Raw genomic sequence first — 21,300 nt, forward strand, 5'->3', positions numbered from 1 at the left:
TGCGACCGCGCAGAACAGAGGTAACACCATTCAAAATGGATTCGCAAACACGGCAGGGGAGGAAATCTTGAGGGACGAGTTGTGGCCTGCATAATCAGATGTGACTCCTTCAGCCAAGTCTTTTACAATTCAATCAGACGAAGCTGGTCGCTGTTTGAACGAAGTTTTACCACGGATTTTCTCATTCCTTCCGAGGAATGTCGTGTCTCCTGCCACCTGTAGTTATGCGAAGCATCAAACGAAATTGAATAATCCAAGCTAACTGAGGTAGCAAATTTATGAGAGGCAAGAAAGTCGCCCAAAAACTTGATTTAGCCCCAACGTACTGCTTCTGTTTTCTTACCTGGCTATTCCCTAACCAATGTGAAGGAAAAGCATTTTGAAGCAAACCAACAGATAACTTCTCTCAGTAGCACGGTGCATGCAGTCAGAACTTACTGACGATTTAAAGTTGTATGGTGGACTGTGCCTCGATTCAAGCCATTTTTTTCCCCATCGTTAACAACAGAGTCATCCAAGCACGTTGCAAGGACCAGAAAGATGTTCAGTCTAGTAATTCACTCTTCCCACTTACCCAAATTCTTCTGAGGTTCCTTTGTATACCTTGTTGGTCTAGATCATCTAGTAGGATGTACAATACGGGTTTATTCGTAAGCACCTCTACAAAAGGCTACAAGACATAAATAAAAAGGACATGTATCAGTGGATAGATTATCTCCCCATGTTTTTAACCCATATTATAGGGTAATCAATATGGCCACGCCTGCAATGCGGCAAACATCAGTGTGTGCGTGCAATACATTTAGTAACATTGGACAAAACTGATATTTAGCTGTAAGGGAGTAGGTGCTGAGCTCTTTGTAATAAAGTAGTCTAGTAACAGTAAACATTTCAACACTTGGTAGTGGATTTATTAGCTCATTATTTCAGCTATTTTTATAATCACAACTTGTATTACACAACTTGTCTTAGATAAAAAGCCTATAGGTTTAATTTCTATCAACACTAAGTATTGAATAGTGAGAGATCAAGCTATTAAAATGCAAAACAATGGAATTAAGTAACCAAATGAGACATTGCTGAAGTACTTTCTACTAGACTGCAGCCTTATATTTTAAATACAGAGCTTTTCACTACATAGTACTAACTGAGGGTTAAGTAGATTACTGGGTAAATATATAGAATTCTTACACACAATACTGACACATTACTTACTCATTGTAATACGATGAGTGTATTCATGCATAAGCAACTGGTTTGACATGGTGTTTTATTGAAGTGCTGTGTACTTCTATATAGGTGACGAAGAATCACTTCTCATTATGCATATGAGATATGTAAACACGGATGACAAGAGGACGTGTCTTGAAACGAACGCTTACGCATTGATGCACTGCATAGTGAAATAGGAAATGACATAAAGAGAAAAATAATAACAACAATATGGTTTTTGCAAAACTCTGAAAAAAGAATATGTTCATAACGTTTAAATGGTCGCTAAGCACTTTCTTTTGTTACATCTGTTACTTAAAAAAGAGACAGGAGCCGAAATTGCGATTGCGAACAAATACATTTAATATCAATGCAAGTAGAAAATTTCATTTCTTAACTACCGCATAACTTTGTGTGACGCCCCAACACAGTGTTTGCAAAAATTTTCATGTCACTAATAGTATATTTAGACCTAACACAGCTGATGCCAAGATATTCGCAGTCTGTAAAATGAAACATTGCTAGCCATTAAAAGTAAATATGAAGGAAAAATGCAATCCAAACACCTGTGAATCTTTATATTGTCACGACATATCAGCTGATTCATAATATTATGGAAATTTAGTAGCAAATGAAATTTTGAAGATATAAATAGTCTTGGCTGCAAAGCAGGCTTTAATATTTTATATTTTGCCAGTAACACGTTTCGCCTTCCTCAGGGCATTTTCATACGCAAACTTTTCATAAAAAAGGCATGACCCCGATTTAGTTAAATTTTGGACTACCAAGGAAAATATTAAAACCAACTTCTTGGCACAACAGCTGTTAGATACATAGGTTAGTGCCCATGCAAATATCTTAGCAAACCAACACCGTTGTCAATATTTTAAGAACGCTGTGTGGTGCCCGTTTAAAATAAAAAATAAATGGGATATAGTAGCCGAAAATATTCAGAAGCCAGTAAATGATCTTGTCCATCAAAGACACCGACACATACAACAGAAAAGAGTTTTTAAAGCAACTTACTGATATATAATAGCGCTGAGTACACAGAAGTCACGTTTAAAATAAATACAAGACCTCAGCCGTTGTCTAGTTTTAAGACACTTCCCGCAGTGCCCTACCACAATAAGCCAAAGCAGAATTCAAGACGAGTAAGCAGTTTATGCCTCTAAGCTATGTACTGCAAAATAAGGAGGCAGTGGATTACCTTGCAGAGTATATACTGCAGTCCAAAAGACGCTAAAAACGTGATCAGGCCTACAGAAATGCATCACAAAATGTAACATGCAAGAAACACCGTTGTACGTTTTCTGGCCTTGCAAATAACACTGGGTATTGGACAACCAGAGATGTGCAGCTAGTATGCGGCGCTCACAGCAGATGGCGCCAGAGGAAAAGAATTATGACAGTTATCTTAACACCCAAATGTAATGACGCGTTACAGGAACAGACAACAGAAAACTAATAAAATTCCTTATTAAAAATATAAATAATATGCTTACATAAAAGGCTTTCAACGAGTAGAGATCAGTAACGATTTAAAAATTAAAATGTGTAAAGTATACACCATAATAGCGCAGGGGAGTAAAAATGTATGAAAGAACCTTGGGAAGTAAATTTTTGAAGATTAAGCGGAATGTATCCATATCGCAAAACTGAATCTCTAAAAATGCAAAGTTAGTTCACAAGTATACTTAATACGTGTCCCACGATAACTAGAGCCGGCCGCAGTGGCGGAGCGTTTCTACGCGCTTCAGTCCGCAACCGCGCTGCTGCTACGGTCGCAGGTTCGAATCCTGCCTCGGGCATGGATGTGTGTGATGCCATTAGGTTAGTTATGACCTCAGATGTTAAGTCCCATAGTTCTCAGTGCCATTTGAACCATTTTTTAATAACTAAAAGCACAAAAATTATGGGAAGCAACAATAAAGCACCTGGATGTTAGCCTAAGTCACAAAATACGCTTCAGTAAAGCACGTGATTCTAAGAATCTAAAACTGGAAAAAATTATAAACTGATACAAAATGTGGGGTTGCAAATCGGCTAGTATAGATTCTATATGCCACACGATATAAAGCATAGTTCACAAGATACAGTATGAACGTATTTGAGTAAGAAAACCAGTGGACTTGAGAAAAATGCGCGAGGTGGCACCCCTCGAAATAGTGATACCCAGGCGTTAATTATTTACGCAAAAATAAGGGCCGGCCGGAGTGGCCGAGCGGTTAAAGGCGCTACAGTCTGGAACCGCACGACCGCTACGGTCGCAGGTTCGAATCCTGCCTCGGGCATGGATGTGTGTGATGTCCTTAGGTTAGTTAGGTTTAAGTAGTTCTAAGTTCTAGGGGACTGATGACCACAGCAGTTAAGTCCCATAGTGCTCAGAGCCATTTGAACCATTTTTTGCAAAAATAATGACCTCATAGGAACAAAGTAGCGTAGGGGCCGGATGTCCACTGGTCTTCAGATGTTCTGCGAAGGGCGAGTTGTGTTTAACTTGGCCTTTCTTGCTCAAGGGACGTTCATGAAGCCTGGCTTTTAAAAGTCCTGCAGTTTGGCCGCTGTACGTAGATTGACACTCATTGCATTCGAGCAGGGAAACACCTGAATTTACATATTTATCCTTGCTCGGCTGTTCATTATGCGTGTACTTGTACTGAATATTGATACTTGCAGTAAGGATCAGGTATAATTACGAGGGAATACCCCGTAATTTTATGGGTCAGTCTAGAAACTATCATGCACGCTATCGCAAACTTATACATGACATTATGTCAAAAATAAGTAATGAGTGGAGTGGTGCTGTCTCCGACGAGGAACAAAAGTGTCTCCGGACTCCACACAGGGAAAGTCATTTTGTCGGCGTCCCTTCCCCCAGGGGTTCCGCGTGCACCCCCTAAATTACCCCGCGGGGGATTAAACTTGGGTTGCACATCATGAGGCGGATCTCATTTTCAATTAAACTTTTTCAATAAATTTTTAATACGTCCCTTCCAGCCACCGCACCGCTTTCCTCAGTAGGGCCTGGAACTAACCTCGTACTTCAGTCCCCCTTCCGCGCCCTCTAGGTGCCGTCGAATGACACAGGAGGATAATGAGCGAGGAGACTGGGCGGATAGTGCACTCCCTTAAGCAGAAAACGGAGTTAATGTAGTCACTTCTAATCCGCTTTAATTCCTTGCGTCATCTCCTACAGTCCGCGATAGCAGGACTCAAAGTCGTGTAGCATACTAATATGCAGTTAATCGAGCAGTTTCACAGATATTTACGGCACAGGAAGGAAATAACCTTGCTGTAAAACGGAATAACAAAGAAAATATTCATAATATAAAAAAATTAGTCGCGATTTTTTAATGAAGAATTTGTCCCTTTACGTCTCGCTACTTCTTTCTGTGGTCCTCAGCCCCAAAATTGGTTTTATGGAAGTCTCCACGCTACTTTTTGCTGTGCCAGCCTCTACATTTCTGCTGAACTATTGCGGCCTACATCTATTTGAACCTGCTTACTGTATTCACGCGTAGATCTACCTCTACAATGTTACCTACTACACTTCTTTTCCATCACCAAACCGACGATTACTTGATGCCTCAGAATATATCCTATCAATAAATCCCTTCTTTTAGTCACGTTGTACCATAAAACATATTTTTCCCGGATTAGTTTAAGGAACTGTCAATTGTTCAACCTAGCTAGCTGATTGACGCTCCTCTGTAACACCACATAACAAAAGCTTCTATCCTCTACTTGTCTGAAATGTTTATCGTCCACGTATCACTCCTCACACAAGGCTGCACTTCATACAAATAGCTTCAGAAAATACCTCCTAACACTTAACTTTACATTATATATTAGGAAATTTCTTCTTTTCCTAGATGCTTCCTTTGCCATTGCTGTTCCACATTTTACAACCTCTCTATATCGGCGAGAGTCATTTGCTCCTCAAATAGCAAAGTGCAGCTACTGCTTGTAATGTTTCATTTCCTAATCTAATTCTCTCAGAATCATCTGACTGAATTCGGCTGTATTACACTAACGTTGTTTTACTTTTGTTGATAGCCAACTTATAACCTCTTTTCAAGACACTACCCGTTCCCTTCAACTCTCTTTAAAGTACTCTGCCGTCTCTGCCATAACTGCAGTGTCATTGGCAAACCGAAAAGATTGTATCTCTTCTCCCTGAAATTTAATTCCCTTACGAAATTTGTCCTTAGTGTCTGTGCACAGACTAAATACCGCGGGGGAGACGCTAAAACCTTGTCTCACTCCCTTCTTAACTAAGGCCTCTTTAAAGCTTCCATCGATTCTTAATACACCAGTCTTGTTTCTGTACAAATTGTAGACAACTTCCTATCACAACTTCCTTACCCCTGCAACCTTCAGAATTTTGATCAGTATGGTCTACTCATTATTGTTAAACCCTTCCTTTAAATCTCAAAACGCTACATATTTGGAACTGTCTTTCTTTGACTCACTTTCTAACATAAGTCGCAGGGTCAGTATGGCCTTCGTCCACAATTATTGTATCGTCCCTTCTTTTTCTCTTCTTCGCAAACTTTTTCGTGCGTTCACTGATGGCTTATGTCTTGTACCATGAGATCCTGAAAGCCTGTGGATTTTCAGTTGTCAGGACAGAAATTTCCCCTTTAGTTTTATGATGTCGTCGTCCCCACCTTTTGCATCAGATTCACCAAAATTAAATGGATGGCTGGATCGCTGTGGGATGAAATCAATGAAGGTGTAACGATACGAAATAACGTCAGTGGAAATCTCTGGTTACAGTGTTCATAAAACATTGGTGAAAACATAGGTGACATCGAATGCTTGACTCATGCTTGGATGCGTAATCAAGTACCCTATGATTAAAAGAAATTTGACAATTAGTTTAAAGTAATATTTTATAAAGCGGGAACAGGATAAAATTTAATTAAGCTGAAGCAGGGCAACATTCTGTGACCCAAACTATTGAACAATGATGAACACCGTGTGCTTATTTATTTTATGTGTACAGTAGAGTCTTTTGTGTATGTCACCCACGTAAGTGAACTGTTTGTAGCGGACGCTGGAACTTGCACATACACTTCGAAGGAGTTACATACAAACCAATCACTAAGGAACTCCCTCAAGAATGGATCTCTCCCTCAAGAATGGATATAAAAATTTCTTACAAAACGGTTAGATTGATGCGTAGATGCTGTACAGTTTGCAAAATTTATGAAATGCGTTTACTCCTGCTACTATGATGCAATTGTGTCAATTGTTTACTTACCGAGTAAAATTAAGTAACTAAAGAAGGTTAAGGGGACTGCTGGCAAAATCGGCAAAGGTAAGAATCTCAAGTTCGGCTAAACCCTCGGTAGCACCCGCCCATATTTATTATGAATTTTAAAAATGTGCGTTTACAGAGAAAACCTGCTAAGTTGTCCTAGGCGCCTGCAGGTAGGCAACCACTTGACACACCTCCGATTTCAGTTGCCTGCCGGCATGCACGTGTCAATGTCGCACACCTCAGTGATCGCACCACAAGAGGGCGTGAAAGAGGAGCACTGAAAACCCATAAGCACCATTTGCTGCTTCCGATCACGTTCAGATTTCGTTGAATGGTTCTGAACGATCGCTAGTAGTTCCACTCTCTGCACCACAGCAAAAACTGCGATCGCACTGCACTCCAAAGTGATGATCTCACGTTCAATGGTGTTGCTATCCCACGATGTTCTTAGAGAAGGGAGGTGTCAGCGGTATCAAATATTGTCAGGAATGTCTTCCTGTTTCCCATCGCACTGCAGACTAAGGTTTTCGACGGCTAAATGTGTGGGAATCAATGTCCCTACGAAAATGGCGGTTTCATTGACAACTTTCATGCCACCCCCTGAGGCTTTTCGTGTCGATTCTGAGGTTCGGTGTGTCTGAAATGTATTCCTAGGTCACTTGTAAAAAAACCGCGTTGTATCAGCGATGGGCGTCGCGGTTCTTACCTTTATCGCAGAGACGTCAAAAAAAGGAGTGAAATGTGGGTAAGAGGTCTGTGACGACCTTCCCATTGTGTGAGACGTCCAGGTGGCGTTGGGCAGAATTGTGGTGAAATGTGTTGCCAATGTGATATCACTAACCCACTTTATACGTCACAAGAACTTATGAGCTCTGGCCTTTCTTTCGCGTGTGTCTACGCCTTGCTGTTGAAGCGTTGTCGAGCCCGTGGATGACGTGGCATGACGCCACGCTTTTGCAGCACTACAGAGGAATGTTGTAGGTAACTTTGAGCCAAATTTCATACTTATGCATCGCAAAAGAAGACAGTTAGGGGGTTTCTAGAAAGTGATCATTTAATTCCGTTGTGCTGTGTAGTTACGTATGAGTCACGAAGATCCACAAGGGCCCAAAGTGCAGACACAAAGTTTTGAGAAAAATATGTGTTCGTGATATCACATTTTTAGGCAAACCATTAGCCTCATAAGTTTGACCTTTTTTTTTTTTAACTAAGTCTCAGCACCTTATTTTTCCTGTGAAAAAGTAATGTAACCACTTTATATTATGAAATTTTAAGTAATATCTGGGATTATTAATATGAAGTCACAAAATTTACTTATATAAGCTTGTGATACCACTATCCATTGACAGGTGAAAACGTTTGTAATGTAATACTAGAATCATAGCATAAAGAACTGGTACTAAAAGCACTATGGCATAAATGACCTATTCTGTCACATCATGGTCCTCATACTCAGTTTTACTGAGCGCATTCTGTGGCTTGAGGTTCAGATAAAACTACCCTCTTCAGGCAATAAATCTAGTAGTTTTCTTTTGTGTTTCAGCACTGATATTTGCCTTCCATCTCTGTATTTTGGCGCTAAGTTTTGCAAGGCATCTACAAGCTGGGGGAAAATGACAAAATGTGGTCTACCTTGACGAGAATTGACATGGTAGTTTAAATTTACATTTATCTTGTTGGCGACATAGGCGTCTCTCCGTAGGGTCACTCTGTTCACGGTATTCATGTACTCTTCACCGTTGCTCTTTTTCCCCCTTGTGACATCTTTTTTTCCACTGCTTTTCATCCCTTATACTTTTTGCCTTCTTTGCAACATTTCATTACTACAACTTCCATCTTCAACAGCTACCATATCGAAAACACAATACTGCAAATGTACATTTGATTATGAAGTAATACTACGTACGTAGTATAGACATTAAATTATGTTGGCAACACTAGTTAACGACTGAGCAGCACAGAGCGGCACAATCATACACTGGGACGACAAAAGTAAAATAGTGTCGGATCTCCTTTTGCCTGGAAGAGTGCAGTTACTCGACTTGGCATGGACTTAACAAGTTGGAAGTTCCCTGCGTCCATAATTGCGAAAGTGTTGCCGATGCAGGATATTGTGCACGAACTGACCTCTTGACAACGCCCCATAAACGTTCGATGGGATTCATGTCCCACGATCTGGGTGGTTAAATAATTCGCTCTAAATGTCCACAATGTTCTTTAAACCATTCAAGAACAATTGTGGCCTGGTGACACGTTTTGGAACATGAAGTCCAATGAATAGCTGCATACGGTCTCCAAGTAGCCGCACATAACCGTACGCAACCAATGATCGGCTCAGTTGGATCAGAGGAGCCAGTCCAATCCAGCTAAACGCAGTCCATACCATTATGGTGCCACAATCAGCTCGCACAGTACCTTGTTGACAACTTGGGTCCACGGCTTCGTAAGGTCTGCGCCACATCCGAACCCTACCATCACCTCTTACCAACTAAAATCGGGACTCACCCGACCACGCCACAGTTTTCCAATCGTCTAGGGTCCAACCGATTTGGATATGAACACAGGAGAGGCGCTGCAGCCGATATCGTACTCTTAGCACAGGCACTCGCATCGGTCGTCTGCTGCCATAGCACATTAATGTCAGATTTCGCCGCACTGTCCTAACGGATACGTTCGTCGTACGTCCCAAATGGATTTCTGCGCTTATTTCCGACAGTGCTGCTTCCTGTTAGCACTGACAACTCTATGCAAACACCGTTGCTCTCGGTCGTTACTGCGTTGTCTGCGGTGATCGGTAATGCCCGAAATTTGGTATTCTCAGCACATTTTTGACACTATCTACATCTACATTTATACTGCGCAAGACACCCACCGGTGTGAGGCGGAGGGCACTTTACGTGCCACTGTCATTACCTCCCTCACCGGTTCCAGTCGCGTATGGTTCGCGGGAAGAACGACTGCCGGAAAGCCTCCGTGCGCGTTCGAATCTCTCTGATTTTACATTCGTGATCTCCTCGGGAGGTATAAGTAGGGGGAAGCAATATATTCGATACCTCACCCAGAAACGCACTCTCTCGAAACCTGGACAGCAAGCTACACCGCGATGCAGAGCGCCTCTCCTGCAGAATCTGCCATAAACATCTCCGTAACGCTTACCAAATAACCCTGTGACGAAACGCGCCGCTCTTCTTTGGATCTTCTCTATCTCCTCCGTCAACCCGACCTGGTACGGATCCCACACTGATGAGCAACACTCAAGTATAGGTTGAACGAGTGTTTTGTAAGCCACCTCCTTTGTTGATGGACTGGTACCCGCCTTATCAACAATTAATTTTATATGATCATTCCACTTCAAATCGTTCCGCACGCATACTCCCAGATATTTTACAGAAGTAACTGCCACCAGTGTTTGTTCCGCTATCATATAATCATACAATATTGATTTCCCTAACGAATTCCGAAACGCAATGTACCATGCGTCTAGTTCCAACTATCATTCCCCATTAAAAGTCCGTTAATTCCCGTGGGAAACCTTCTCACACGATTCACCTGAGTACAAATGACAGCTCCGCCAATTCACTGACCTTTTGCATCCTATGTACGCGATTCTGCCGCCATATGAATAAGCGCATATTGCTATCCGATGACTTGTCACCTCATCGTACTTTGTACTTTTGGCCCTTACAGAAATGATAACCAGAGAAACCTGCGAGACAGCTTTTCCGGAATGCTCATATATGCAGTGTGGACCTACATCACAAATAAAGTTGGATTATCGTAAGATCAACCGATACCAGGAGCATCGTTACATGCTACGAGGGTCGTTCAATAAGTAATCCCCCACATTTTATTAAAAAGTCATTAATATACACAGACAAAAGTCCTTGTTGCTGCTTCACAATTGTTGTTTATTCTGTGCGCCGGTGAACCGTTCTGGCAGACGGCAGATCCGTAGTATAGCGTCAAAGTGGCGTCTACATACGACACACGTTACAAGCAGCGTTCTGTTGTTGAATTCTTGGTGTGCAGAAAAAGATACCGTGGTGAACATCATTTGTGTGTAATGTATGGCAATGCTGCAGTTGATAGTACACTTAGGCGATGGTTAAATAAAGTTACAGCCTCAGGAAATGCAGAAACAGAGCTCCATGGTCAGCCACGCTTGGGGCGTTCTGTCACAGCCGCTGCTCCAGACATGCTGAACCGTGTGGATGCCATTATTCGTGCCAACCGGCGCGTCACAACTCGGAAATTTGCTGCATCTGCAATGATCGAGACTCTCGGATAGTCAAAGAGATGCTCACGATGGGTTCCTCGAATGCTCACAGCGGACCAAAAGATTCAAAGAAAGGCCATTTCATCTGAATTGTTGGAGCGTTTTGAGACCGACGGAGAGGCCTTTCTGTCACGGATCGTTACGGGGGACGAAAGCTGGGTGCATCATTTTGCGCCGGAAACGAAATGGCAGTCCATGGGGTTGCATAATCCTCATTCACCACAAAAGAAGAAATCCAAGACAATCCCCTCTGCCGGGAAAGCCCTCTGGGATTGTGATGGCGTCATTCTCGCGGATGTGATGCCAAGACGGTCAACCATTAATTCAGAGGCATAGGTGAAGACTCTGAATAAACTCAAAAACGTTTCCGACGTGTTCGATCGGCCAAGAATCCAGCAGAAATCTTGCTCCAACACGATAATGCACGCCCACACACAAGTCTGAGAACCCGGGAACACATCGCCAAATTGGGTTGTACATCATTGCCTCATCCACCCTACAGTCCACACCTGGCACCCTCGGTCTTCCATCTCTTTGGGCCGCTTAAAGATTCTCGGCGGGGAACGCACTTTGGAGATGACGAGAGTGTCAGTCATGTAGTGAAAAGGGAATACATGCTCTTCCACAACGTTGGCGTATGGCCATAGTTGGTGATGGAGACTACATAGAAAAACAGGACATGGTCAAGACATGTTGATGTATATCATAACCAAATTCTGACTCTCAACAATAAATATGCTCTGACAAAAAAATGTGGGTCATTACTTATTCAACAAACCTCGTACAGTCTCAAAATTGACGACCTTGCACTTAGGTCATCACGGTTCCCAGCGCCTCATGTACACTCATGCTTATAAATTAAGGATAATTGCAGAATGTGGTGCCACACAATGTAACACTACACAAAACTGGCGCTAGTAGCACAGGGTCATAGGGAACACACACGACACAGATCCGTAAGTCCATGGTATTGGTGATAAGTTGAGAAACCCGTCCCGAAACACATGTGCTACAAAACGCCACTGTTTCCTGCGCATGTACCCCGACATCAAAGTGGGTATGATCATCATGCACACGTACACAGGCAGCACAGTGGGTTGGCATACACAGGATCAGGTGGTCGAGCAGCTGCTGGGGTATAGCCTCCCATTCTTACACCAGTGCCCGTCGGAGCTCCTGAAGTGTCCTAGGGCTTTGAAGACGTGCAGCGATACGTCGATCGACAGCATCCCAGACGTGCTCGATGGGGTTTAGGTCTGGAGAACAGGCAGGCCACTCCATTCGCCTGATATCTTCTGTTTCAAGGTACTCCTCCATGATGGCAGCCCGGTGGGGCCGTGCGTTATCATCCGTCAGGAGGAAGGTGGGACCCACTGCCCCCTGAAAAGGCGGGCATACTGGTGCAAAATGACTTCCTGATACACCTAACTTGTTACAGTTTTCCTCTAGCAAAGACATACAAGGGTGTTCGTGCACCAGTCATAATTCCACCCCACACCATCAAACCACGATCTCCATACAGGTCCCTTTCAAGGACATTTAGGGGTTGGTATCTGGTTCCTGGTTCACGCCAGATGAAAACCCGGCGAGAATCACTGTTCAGACTATACCTGGACTCGTCCGTGAACATAACCTGGGACTACTGTTCCAAAGACCATGTACTGTGTTCTTTACACCACGCTTTACGGGCTCTCCTGTGACCAGGGGTCAGTAGAATGCACCTTACAGGTCTGCGGGCGAATAAACCATGTCTGTTCAGTCGTCTGTAAACTGTGTGTCTGGAGACAACTGTCCCAGTGGCTGCGGTAAGGTCCCGAGCAAGGCTACCTGCAGTACCCCGTGGCCGTCAGCGGGCAATGATTTTGAGATATCGCTCTTCTTGTGGTGTTGTACACTGTGGACGTCCCGTAATTTATCGTTGGAATCGTTGTCATAATATTGAGATCACACTTTGCGGTATACGGAGGGCCCATGCTACGACCTGCTGTGTTTGACCAGCCTCCAGTCGCCCTAGTATTCTACCCCTCATAACGCCATCAATACGCGTTCTTTGAGAAATTAGCACGCCTGAAAATGTCTGCACACTTACTCCCTGCACCAACACACCTCTGCGTATGTGGCCTGCTGCCAGTGCCACCGTGCGACGACCGCAGGTCAAATGCACCGCATGGTCATACCCCGAGGTGATTTAAACCGACAAACCGCTCACCAGAGCGTTGTTTCACCATGTATCAGCATTACCCTTAATATATGAGCATGAGCGTATTTTCCCGTTGCGCTGTCAGCATTTCAGGGGTTGTTCTGTTGCTACAGAGGGAAATAACCGACATGTTGGGTAGGACAGAGGATTGGGTGCTGGACGGCACGCCTCAGATTCCAGACGCGTCGCCTGGGGATACCACACGTGGCGCCGTCGCCTCGGCTTCCGTAATCTCTCCACCCCTCTCCCCCCCCCCCCCCCCACACTCTCGCCCTTCCCCCTTAGCGCGCGTGCACGTACGGCGGAACAGCTAGTACACCGCACGGCTTGTCCAGTGAAATTGCCTCGCGGCTTTCCAGCAAGATAGCCCGTTTGTCAGAGAATGCGCACGTGACTCGAATGTCTCTGCCGCGTGCTTAAAGTATGTAGCACTAAGCCTCCTGTAAACATTGCGTCCCGTGTTGCCTTTGGCACGTAAACCGCCAGCTCCAGCTTTGTCCACTACTTAAAAAAAACATCGTAAGGTCGGCGTTTAGCTTCTCCCCAAGATCTAACCCATCGGAGATAGTGCTGGGACTCACCCTTGCAAAAAGCGGTTTCTATATCACGAACCTACAATTCTATTTTTTCAAAAAAGGAACAGATGCTTTTAGTGCTATCTTGCCTCTTCTATACTCTACCATGCACAAGTCTCTTCACCTCTGCATAACAACTCCAACCTACATCCCTTTTAACCCCTTTTACTGTATTCTTGCCTTGTTCTCAGTCTATACGCACGCACATTACCAAACTGTGGATTCCCTGATGTGTATCTTCTTTCAGTCAAGTTGCACAAATTTCTTTTTCCCCCAGTTCGATTCAGCAATCCTCATTTGTTACACCATCTACCCATCTAATCTTCAGTATTCCCTTTCCAAAGATTTCGTTCATTTCCATTACTGACTGCTTGCTCAGTGTACAGCTTGAACAACATCGGCGAGAGCCTACAGCCACGTCCCTCTCACAGTTAAAAACATAAATACATAAATGAACAAAAAAGTAGGGAAAAAGAGCGCATGGTGATATTAAGCGTGCGATCCCCGTCGTTCGGCGGCCTGTCCCAAGTCCCTCCATTTGACAACAGTGCAGCCGTCTCACTGTCATGCACCTCTATTCCTGCAACTTCAGTCATGAAGATAACCTTTCGCTCCCTCCACTTCACCAGCGCTACGGACAGAATTTCAAAGAGTGTGTTCCAGTCAACACTGTGAAAAGCCTTCTCTAATTCTATAAATACTATAAACGTAGATTTTCCTCTCTTCAGTCTGTCTTGTGAGATAAGTCGGGATTTAACTGCTAAGTTCATCAGTCCCTAAGCTTACACACTTCTTAACCTAAATTATCCTAAGGACAAACACACACACCCATGCCCGAGGGAGGACTCGAACCTCCGCCGGGACCAGCCGCACAGTCCATGACTACAGCGCCTGAGACCGCTCGGCTAATCCAGCGCGACGACTATCCTACACTAACAGGGAAAGTATCTCAGCTCGTTTGGCTAAAACTGAATAAAAATTATTTCAAAATGTCGAGATGTGTTTGTTCTACCACCCATCAAAACCAGTTACCAGAAAAAGTTTGCATTTGTGTGCAGACGATGTTTCAAGGTTAACGAACAGAAGACTACAGAAGCGTTAGTCGCTGGAGAAACACTGCCGTGGAACAGACAACTGTGACCAGCTGGTTCGCAAGAGTCGTAAATCAACCGTTGTTTGCCAAACAGCTACTCTTCTTTGCTTGAAAGAATACATGTTAACATACACACAATGTTTTTACCTTATTTCTCATAGAACTGTAAGGGGCAGTCAAACGAAAGCGAGACACATGGAAAAAGTAAGTAAACTGTTTATTAACTGAAAAGTAATCGCCGTAATTGTTAATGCATTTATCGCACTGTGAGACTAGGCGATCAAAGCCTTCACGGAAAAATACACTACTGGCCATTAAAACTGCTGCACCATGAAGATGACGTGCTACAGACGCGAATTCTAACCGGCAGGAAGAAGATGCTGTGATGTGCAAATGAATAACTTTTCAGAGCATACACAAAACGTTGGCGGCGGTGGCGACACCTACAACGTGCTGACACGAGGAACGATTCCAACCGATTTCTCTTTCACAAACAGCAGTTGACCGGCGTTGCCTGGTGAAACGTTGTTGTGGTGCCTCGTGTAAGGAGGAGAAATGCATACCATCACGTTTCGGACTTTGATAAAGGTCAGATTGCAGCCTATCGCGATTGCAGTTTATCGTATCGCGACACTGCTGCTCGCGTTGGTCGAGATCCAATGACTGTTAGCAGAATATGGAATCGGTGGGTTCAGGGGTGTAATACGGAACGCCGTGCTGGATCCCAACGGCCTCGTATCACTAGCAGTCGAGATGACAGGCATCTTATCCACATGGCTGTAACGGATCGTGCAGCCACGTCTCGATCCCTGAGTCAACAGATGGGGACGTTTGCAAGACAACAACCATCTGCACAAACAGTTCGATGACGTCTGCAGCAGCATGGACTATCTACTCGGACACCATGGCTGAGGTTACCCTTGACTCTGCATCACAGACAGGAGCGCCTGCGATGGTGTGCCCAACGACGAACCCGGGTGCACGAATGGCAAAACGTCATTTTATCGGATGAATCGAGGTTTTGTTTACAGCATCATCATGGTCGCATTCGTGTTTGGCGACATCGCGCTGAATGCACATTGGAAGCGTGTATTCGTCATGGCTATACTGGCGTATCACCCGGCGTGATGGTAAGGGGTGCCATTGGTTACACGTCTCGGTCACCTCTTGTTCGCATTGACGGCACTTTGAACAGTGGACGCTACATTTCAGATGTGTTACGACCCGTGGCTCTACCCTTCATTCGATCCCTGCGAAACCCTACATTTCAGCAGTATAATGCACGACCGCATGTTGCTGGTCCTGTACGAGCCTTTCTCGATACAGAAAATGTTCGACTGCTGCCCTGGCCAGCGCATTCCCCAGATCTCTCACCAACTGAAAACGTCTGGTCAATGGTGGCCGAGCAACTGGCTCGTCACAATACGCCAGTCACTACACTTGATGAACTGTGGTATCGTGTTGAAGCTGCATGGGCAGCTGTACGTGTAGACGGCATGCAAGCTCTGTTTGACTCAATGCCCAGGCGTATCAAGGCTGTTATTACGGCCAGAGGTGGTTGTTGTGGTAACGATTTCTCAGGATCTATGTACCCAAATTGCGTGAAAATGTAATCGTATGTCAGTTCTAGTATAATATATTTGTCCAATGAATACCCGTTTATCATCTGCATTTCTTCTTGGTGTAGCAATTTTAATGGCCAGTAGTGTACTTTCTGTTGTCTACAAAACCATGAATGTACCCAGACGTGCAGCTTTCAGTCCGAAGCAAATCGACGAGCACGAATCCCTTTTTTCAGGGTTCCACAAATATGGAAATCGGATATGGAGAGATCGGAATTGTGTGGAAAATATGTAAGGGCTTCAAAGCGAAACTTCTGCAGCGAATTTGAAACAACAGGCACGCCAGCTCCTGGGGAGTCATGACGAGCTTTTTCTTTGACTGCACAGGCTCATAGCTCATGGAGTTTTTGCGACACGGTGCCACTGTTAACGCACAGTGGTACGTGGAAATTTTGCAAAATCTGAAGCTTGCCATCAAGTCCAAACCCCAGAAATGTTGATGGTCGTCATCTCTCTGTTGCAGGACAACGCATGTTACACATGTTGTAAGCTTCTTTCGACTACGCTGCAGAAGTTTCGCTGGGAAGCCCTCACTCAATTTCAATGCAGTCCCGATCTCTCCCCATGCAATTTCCATAAAGACATTCGTTGCCGCCGGTTTGCTGCCGAAGAAGAGGTGTACGCCTGGGCACCGTCATAGTTCCGTACGCAACTGCAAACACTTTTCCATTAATTATTCACCCTCTCATCTGACAGCGGGGTAAAGTATAAACAGTTACGGTGATTACATTTGAAATAATAAACAGTTCACTTACTTGTTTTCGATCTGTCTCTTTTTTATTTGACTGCTCTGTATGCAAATGCGGATTTTCAGTGAAGTGATGAAAACGCAGCCGAACGGAACAGTGTGTGTATTTGTTAAGGGTCTTACTCCTTTCCTAATTTTTTGTTTACTAGTCTTTATCCTCACACCTGGTTTCTGTATATGTTAAATAAGGCACTTCAAAATTTAAGTCTAAGTGTAAATTTTAAGCGCTACTACAAAAATACCCATACACAGTACCTCGTCCTATGTCAGTGAGAAAATACTTTTTCCTCTTACCTTCTCTCACAAGTAAACTTCACTCGAGGCACCTAAAATTTCTCTCGCAGCTCCAGTAACACTTCAGCGGCAGCGAAGTTAGCGAGCGAGAATTCGAACCGTGACGCCAGAGTCAGGCAAACAACTGCGCAGGACAACTTGTCAATAGCAGTTTATTCGTGGACTGCGTACAAGTATTTACCCTAGCGAGCGGGATTCTCACTCAGAAATGTGTAGCAGATGTGCGACAGCACGCTAACATCAGACGAGCAACATCAAAGAGATTGGCAGAACTGTCGATATGCGCGCTGCACAGCCGAGAGTCGATAGCGCTCTCGAAATAGTCGGGCGCCTTTTGCGGCTCTCCATCGACTCGTTTCGCAGCCTATCGCTCGACATGTTGTAACAGCTGTTGTTACATCAGTTTATCTGGGCGAAGGAAGAGATTTCAAAACTCCAAACGCTCAAATATGTCTTTCATTTTCGCCCCACAAGTGAATGATTTTACTTCGACAAAATATTAGGACCAGGGTATTTCCGTACGCTTAGAACTGAAACAACTATCATTTTCCCATTAGTATACTATATAATTACCAGAAGTCGGTCGATAATATACAGTACAATGTGGATTTAGCTAATTTGTATTTAAACCAGAGAAAAGCTCTCTCTACCTACTGAATTTCGGTGAAGAAAATGCTTAGACACGAATAAGGCACACATACTGAGTCGATTTCTAGTTCTGCTGCCACTAACGTCTGAAGTTAATGAAGATCAGACAACTGGCTCGAAACTGTTCATTTTTTGTTCTGCTTAACTGCATGTAGGCGTAACAAAGATGCAAAAATATATTAAATTAATAAAAAATATATTAAATTAATTAAAAATATATTAAATTAATAAAAAATATTTTCACCGTAATTTAACTCTTGGAACATGTGTAGGGACTGAAAACGCGTTTTGATCACAAATGGCTCTTAAAAGGTTTCACATTTCCACTTTCCATTATTACGTAAGTGCATACAACTCATTGATTTTATATGGTACCGATTGTAGCAAATTAGCGTACTTTTCTGCGTTATTTAAGTCATCACACAATATAAACTACTGGCCATTAAAATTGCTACGCCAAGAAGAAGATGTGCTACAGACGCGAAATTTAACCGACAGGAAGAAGATGCTGTGATATGCAAATGGTTAGCTTTTCAGAGCATTCACACAAGGTTGGAGCCGGTGGCGACATCTACAACGTGCTGACATGAGGAAAGTTTCCAACCGATTTCTCATACACAAACAGCAGTTGACTAGCGTTGCCTGGTGAAACGAGAAATGCGTACCATCACGTTTCCGACTTTAATAAAGGTCGGATTGTAGCCTATTGCGATTGCGGTTTATCGTATCGCGACATTGCTGCTAGCGTTGGTCGAGATCCAATGACTGTTAGCAGAATATGGAATCGGTGGGTTCAGGAGGGTAATACGGAACTCCGTGCTGGATCCCAACGGCCTCGTATCACTAGCAGTCGAGATGACAGGTATCTTATCCGCATGGCTGTAAAGGATCGTGCAGCCACGTCTCGATCCCTGAGTCAACAGATGGGGACATTTGCAAGACAACAACCATCTGCACGAACAGTTCGACGATGTTTGCAGCAGCATGGAGACCATGGCTGCGGTTACCCTTGACACTGCATCACAGACAGGAGCGCCTGCGAAGGTGTATTCAACGACGGACATGGGTGCACGAATGGCAAAGCGTCAATTTTTCGGATGAATCCAGGATCTGTTGACAGCATCATGATGGTCGGATCCGTGTTTGGCGACATCGCGGTGAACTCATATTGGAAGCGTGTATTCCTCATCGCCATACTGGCGTATAACCCGGCGTGATGGTATGGGGTGCCACTGGTTACACTTCTCGGTCACCTCTTGTTCGCATTGGCCGCACTTTGAACAGTGGACGTTACATTTCAGATGTGTTTCGACCCGTGGCTCTACCCATCATTCGATCCCTGCGAAACCCTACATTTCAGCACGATTGTGCACGGCCGCACGTTGCAGGTTCTGTACTGGTCTTTCTGGATACAGAAAATGTTCGACTGCTGCCCTGGCCAGCACTTTTTCCAGATCTCTCCCCAACTGAAAACGTCTGGTCAATGGTGGCCGAGCAACTGGCTCGTCACAATACGCCAGTCACTATTCTTGATGAACTGTAGTATCGTGTTGAAGCTGCATGGGCAGCTGTACCTGTACACGCCATCCAAGCTCTGTTTGACTCAATGCCCAAGCGTATCAAGGCCGTTATTACGGCCAGAGCTGGTTTTTCTGGGTACTGATTTCTCAAGATCTATGCACCCAAATTGCGTGAAAATGTAATTACATGTCAGTTCTAGTATAATATATTTGTCCAATGAATACCCGTTTTTCATCTGCATTTCAAATGGTTCAAATGGCTCTGAGCACTATGGGAATCAACTGCTGAGGTCGTAAGTCACTCAGAACTTATAACTGCTTAAACCTAACTAACCTAAGGACATCACACACATCCATGCCCGAGACAGGATTCGAACCTGCGACCGTAGCGGTCGCTCGGTTCCAGGCTGTAGCGCCTAGAACCGCTCGGCCACCGCGGCCGGCGATCTGCATTTCTTCTTGGTGTAGCAATTTTAATGGCCAGTAATGTATAACGTGGAATTAACCACGCAAATATTCTTAAGCAGTGCAGGAGCGGACGACATACTGCTGACGAACACATTATAATACTGTAGTAAAACAAGAGTAACCATCTTAAGATGGGGCGGAAATGCCGAAACCGGCAACGACTATAAAATAAAGCTTTTCTAAAAGTATCCAGCACTGAGAATCAAATGACTTATGTTCAGACGGCAGTGTAATCATCATTGCGAGGCCTGTCAGTTTACCAAAAAAAAAGATATTCTCCTACCTAGGCGAACACCTTGCGCCACCTAGCCTGGTGGAAACTTTGATGGTGCGTCGTTAATAGATAATGGGCAATAGACATAAAAGTGGGAAAGCTGTGTCGGTACTAAGGTGGCCATCATGGAAGCGGACGCTTTCCTTACGCGAATTACAACCTGTTAACTACTAAACGCATCTCGAAAGCACCAGACAGAGATTGATAGGTCGGTAATGCCTTCTCGGCTAACTGCAAAGACGACCTACTTCCAACGGCTTTGGTTTTCGCGCCCGTAAATAAAACTTATCCCATCAGGATTTAACTTCATTAGCCGCGCGCCTCCGTCTCAGAAGTTTGAAGCACCCCATTAATTTCGCTGTATAAAGGCCTGCCAACGAAGGAGGGAATTACATTGTTATTGCTTGTCGGCAATCTCCGTCCAGCGGCAAACGCAGGCCGAGGCGTCGACACTGTGTCCTAACCCCACGAATGGATGATTCTATTTAGCAAGCCCGCACTCAAGTTCATCCGCGAAAATGCGGAAACATTTCCACCCCAACAGCATCGCGTCTGTTCCATCGGAGTGACAAAGAACGGGTTGTATATATTCGTTTGTTTCTTTATATGGAAACGTGGAAATTTATAGGTAATGCAGTAACAAGTACATAATATATGTAGGCCAAAACACGAGAGATGAGATGCAACTTAGGTCTTCAGACTACGCGAGCCCATAAATTTGCAAAAACATATAAAATAATCACCGACTTTCGTAGAGTTTCTAACTTGCGCATGAACAGTAATTGTAAGATAGTATTCGCTCTGTATCTACTAATACAAATTTACAGTATGCACTAAAGAAACAGAGTGCCAAGGTGCTGTGTCGTCCGAACAAGACAGAGCCAGGGCAAAAGCACCACAATCACAAACATGCGCGCTGGTGTCAGTGCTATAGTCTTGCCACTTGCACGAGTTCCACCAGCGCCACAGGCGGCGCTGAGGATGAAGATATCGACTTCGCCTCGGCCAATTGCCGGCCGAGTACAATCCGCCAATGATCGGACGACGACGGACAGAAGCCTATTCGGAAGACAGAAGAGCAGCTACATCTACATATATACT

The sequence above is a fragment of the Schistocerca americana genome, chromosome 2, assembly GCF_021461395.2.
Source record: "Schistocerca americana isolate TAMUIC-IGC-003095 chromosome 2, iqSchAmer2.1, whole genome shotgun sequence".
Taxonomy (NCBI): domain Eukaryota; kingdom Metazoa; phylum Arthropoda; class Insecta; order Orthoptera; family Acrididae; genus Schistocerca; species Schistocerca americana.